The sequence below is a fragment of the Myotis brandtii genome, unplaced genomic scaffold, assembly GCF_000412655.1.
Source record: "Myotis brandtii unplaced genomic scaffold, ASM41265v1 scaffold463, whole genome shotgun sequence".
NCBI lineage: Eukaryota > Metazoa > Chordata > Mammalia > Chiroptera > Vespertilionidae > Myotis > Myotis brandtii.
Window position 1 is genome coordinate 3129140 of NW_005367694.1, and position 5322 is coordinate 3134461.

The window sequence follows — 5322 nt, forward strand, 5'->3', positions numbered from 1 at the left end:
ATTGGCGGGCGGGCGTGGCTTGTGAGGGTAGCAGAGGGACTGTCAATTTGCATGTTTCTTTTTTATTAGATAAGATTAAATGAAAAGTTTACTTAAAACATAAATGAAGAACAAATTAATATTTTAATAAATCATCCTACCAAACTTTTTAACACTAAAATTATTACTAGTAAACATCTTTGATTGTTTAGTAATCTCCAGTAGGGGGCGTGCAAGAGGCAGCCGGTCAATGATTCTTTCTCATCATTGATGTTTCTATCCCTCTCTCCCCCTCCCTTTCTCTCTGAAATCAATAAAAATATTAAAAATAAATAAATTAGAGGAAGAAAAAGCCCACAGAAGAAGAAGAAGGCAAAGATATGTGTCTGACTTGGTCTTGGCTGTAGAAGAATGGAAAGAAGAAAAAAATATCCCCTATGAATTTCTAACCACTTCTGTGTGGTTAGAAATTATACATGTAATAAAAAAAAACAACCCATATTATACATGTAATAAAAATAATTCCTCTCTGGAGAATACAATTTAAATCCAGATATGTATACATCAGATATTTATACATATGTATAAATCCATAAGTATTCAAAGATCATGAGCCCTTAATAGAAATCACATAACAAACACAAATTGGGCCACTAGGAATGAGAATTACCATGAAAGATGAACCACAAGCTACAAAAACAGACCTGCAAATTTGCTAGGTTTATCAGGGACAGAATATAATTTAAATGTACTTAACCTGTTCAAGGAAAAAAAGAGCAAATTGAAAGTACAAATGAAGAAAACAATAAAATTAACAAGGCAGACTTTTAAAAAATCAAATATAACTTTTAGAATTGAAAACATGATAGTTGAAATTTAAAACTCCATGAATATGTTAAACAGCCTATTAGACACAGGTGAAGAGAAAATAAGTAAACTGGAGGGTAGATCTCAAGAAATTTCCCAGAAGTCAGCATCAGCTGAAGGGGGTGAGGAGGAAAGAGTGTGTAACAAAGAAATATAATTTAAGAAATATAATTTAAGAAATATAGAAATGGAGAAGGTCCAACAGATATGGAAAGAGCGTTTACCACATTCTGGACCCTGTGCTTTGCTTTAAGAATAAAGCAACAATCAAAACCATTATAGCTCTTCCCCTTTCAAATATATAATCCAGATGGAGAAACCTACAATAAACAGATACTTACACATAACTCATTAGAAATCCAATAAATGTGCGAGCAAGAAGTTCTGGGGGAGGCTTTGAAACCGTTTAACAGGGATGCCCTCCTGAGTCTGGAAACTCAGGGAAAGCCTCCCTGAGGAAGTGAAATTCAGGTTTAAAACTAAAATGTAAGAAGGGGTAAAAAGAGTTGCTTGTCTGTGACTATCCCGCACTGAACCTCCTTCGGTGTTTAGGAAGGAATAAACGCCCTGGGAACGCACTCTTGTGTGAGCCTTGGTTGGAGCCAGGACCAGGCCTCCTTCCGTGAAATCTCTCCAGAGAACGTAAGACAGTGATGGCGAACCTTTTGAGCTCGGCGTGTCAGCATTTTGAAAAACCCTAACTTAACTCTGGTGCCGTGTCACATCTAGAGATTTTTAAATATTTGCAACCACAGTAAAACAAAGACTTATATTTTTGATATTTATTTTATATATTTAGATGCCATTTAACAAAGAAAAATCAACCAAAAAAACGAGTTCGCGAGTCACCTCTGACACGCGTGTCATAGGTTCGCCATCACGGATAAGACCTGAACTCCACCAGTCACGTTCCCAGGCAGGACCGAAGTGTGGGGCAAGTGACACAAAGAAACAGGAACATTCATGTTGGCAAAGACAAAGAATCTACCAGCTGATGACACACGTTGGGACTGGTGGTGCCAGCAGGAGGGGGCAGCACAGACTGACCAGATGGCTCTGTGGTGTAGCTTGGCTGCAATTCCACCCCCTGGCCTCCTCTCAATCCTTGCTGGCTCCAAGAGCTGGTTCCTCAGCTTGTTCTAAGAGTCTATGAACTAAGAGTCCCATTTCTTGCCAATTAACACTCTTTTTTTTTTTTTGTCCCAAGTTAACCAGGACTGACGCTTGCCGTTGCAGTGAACAAGCCTGGATGGTATAAGGGAACTGGAGATTAAGGAGGCTGTGTGCAGCGAGTGGGGACGGGGGAGGCACCCCAGGTTGTGGGGCACCTTTCTCAGATCCCTAAAATGAAGGCAGATACACCTGTCAAAATTACCTTTGGAAAGGGGTGCCACAAACTCTCCCTCAAAGTTCTGCTTTATTTTAAACCATCTTTCCCCTTCCAAGGAAATGTTCTGATGGGGTTTGGAGGATAAAATAAACACACATGTTACATTTCAGAGACAATTTTTCATACTCCTGCACAAGTATTTTTAAAAAAACATTCAATTCTTTGATGACTCCTCCTTGCTTTAATAAGCTAAATTATACTAGTTAGTAGAATGAATAATAAGTTTCTATGCTGGGTAAACGGAAATGCATTTAATGAATCAGCTGGCTAGCTTTTTAAGTGCAATGTAGGCGATACCAATAATCATTATTATGTTTAACATCTAGGGAACTAATGGCACAGTAATTTTTTAAAAGATTTTGAGAGAGAGAGGCAGGGAGAGGGGGAGAGAACCATTGATGTGAAATCAGAACATCAATTGGCTGCCTCCTACACGCCCCCAACCATCTAAAAATATACCACCAACAGGCAATTGGGATGGGCCCTGGGGAAGAGACGGGAGGGCCAGAAAACTGGAGTAGAAGGAGCTTTTTCTCTCTTTGGTAATAATTTTAAATGAACATGTACTACCCGGTCAATATACAATATATATGGGATGGAATGCAGAAATAATCTGATGGAGCATAATCATTTTCATAGAATCGGGCATGAGCACAGAAAGAGCAAATAATTGTCTCAAGTTCAAACAATAAATCTGTGGAAATGTTGATAGCAGGAGGCAGAGGACCTAGCAGGGATGGAAAGAAAATTAACTGAGCACTTATCATTTCATTGTCTTAGTAATTCTAAAAAAAAAAAAAAAAAAAGTTAAAGGTAAAGGTGTTGATGCTCAGAGACATCGAGTGACTTGGTTACGGTCACACGGCTGCAGAGTAAAAGCTGAGAGTTCAAATCTGATTCTACCCTCCAGTTCCCATGTCCCTGCTCTTTCTGCGTCTGTCCGTTCTTCTTTCCCCGCCACAGTCGCCCGCATCCAGCGCTGCCCACCGATTCTGGGCCGCCTAAAGCCCCGTTCTCTTGCTTCACTCTCATTCTTTTGAATTCTTGTTTGCTGACCGGTGCCATCCCAAAGGCAAAACTCTCTATCCACCCAAACGTCATTTTTCCAGACACAAGAGCATCTTCCCAAAGAGAACCTGGTAAGTCAAAAGTGTGTTCACAGCATCTCACATATCGTTGCTTCACAAAAATATTCACTTACATTTTTCTTTTAAACCAAGAGGCACCGCTGCCTGCCTTTAAGTGCCACTGGGCGGTGGATCTCCACACCTGAGCTGTGCAACTCCCCATCCTCTCCTGGAAAAAGTACCAGTCAGGGCCCCAGCAGGCAACAGAGGACTCCCCGAAGCAGAGTAATGGAAACATATAAGGAAGGAACTGTGTGGGGGTGGGGTGGGGTGGAGGGGTGAGGGGGACCCAAGGTTGGTTGAGAGAAAGGACACAGGGCTCCTGAGGCGCCCAAGGCAGACACACCCCCACCCACTGGCATGAAGACACAGAGGACGGAGCAGGCGCTGTGACCAGGAAGGACATGGGCGATGGGTGACTGAGAGTGTAGCCCCGCTGGGAGGAAGTCAGGGAAGTGAACTCACAGCAGCACGCTCCTACCCACTGATTCCTCTGCCCATGCTGGACGCTGCCGTTGGCCTATCCCAACCGGAAACCAGAGGGCAGGAGATAAAGATAAAGGCGTTGATGGAAGATCCATTAGGGAATGGCTGCCAGGACTTGAATAAGGTCCTGGAAAGTAGACCTGGGGAAGTACACAGAGAATACCCTCCCACAGCCTGTCTTACCCCCCACCTCACACAGTACGGTAACAGTCAGTGGTAACAGTCATTTCTACTGCTGACCGCCTGCTGGGTGGCGCTAATCTGATTACTGGCTGGTGATACAAGGCTCTCTGTGCTTCTGAAATCATCTCCAGATCCTTATCTGAGCTGGGAGCCGCAGACTTCTTCCCCCCGACTTTACAAGCACAGTTTGAAATGGAGCAAAGAAACGATTGTGTGGAAGTCATTCCCAAATCCTGTCCTTCACCACCTTGACATGTAATAAGGTCTTCCTCCCAGCACTGCCCAATCCCTTAAGTCCAAGTGCCCGAAGCTGCACACGACAGTCTGCGGCGGTGCCACGCTTGACACTTCGTGGGTCCTAGCACACTTCCCCCGCACACTCTGCAGAATTCTTCCAGAACTTGTCTGGTCATTTAGCCAAGACCAAATCAACCAAATCCTAAACCTCCTACTTTCTTGCAAAAATGTGATATTTAAAATTAGCCCTTGACTAATTTCTGCAGACAGGACTAGATTTTAGCGTCGTAGAGGAGCTCACATTTGAAATGAAAGCGTCCAGGGCTACGGGAGAAAGAAAAGGAGCCATAACAAGCGATGTTAGAAACCAAGAGCCTGGATTCTCCTCCCAGTTCTGCTACTGAGTAACTGAATGACCTCAGGGAAGGTGCCCAGGCCTGTATCTATTCTCAGAAACATGAGAGAACTGAATTAAAAGATTCTTAATGTCTACAAAATGTATCCTATAGTCTTAAGAATATTTAAAAATTAAAGGACATTTAAAATGGGAAGGATAGCCCGGCTGGTGTGGATTAGTGGTTGAGTATTGACCTATGAACCAGGAGGTCACGGTTTGATTCCCGGTCAGGGCACATGCCCTGGTTGTAGGCTCGATCCCCAGTGTGGGGGGTGCAGGAGGCAGCCGATCAATGATTCTCTTTCATCATTGATGTTTCTATCTCTCCCTCTCCCTTCCTCTCTGAAATCAATAAAATATATATTAAAAAAATAAAATGGGAAGGCTAAACTTGTTTGAGAAAGAGTTGAAACTTCTTTTTTTTGTTATTATTTTATTAAATCTTTATTGTTCAGATTATTACATTTGTTCCTCTTTTTTTCCCCCCATAACTCCCTTCCTTCCAGTGCCCACCCCACCCTCAGCCGTCACTCCCCACCCACTGTCCTCATCCATAGGTGCACGATTTTTGTCCAGTCTCTTCCCGCATATCCCACACCCTTTCCCCCACCCAAGAATAGTCAGTCCATTCCCTTTCTATGTCCCTGATTCTATTA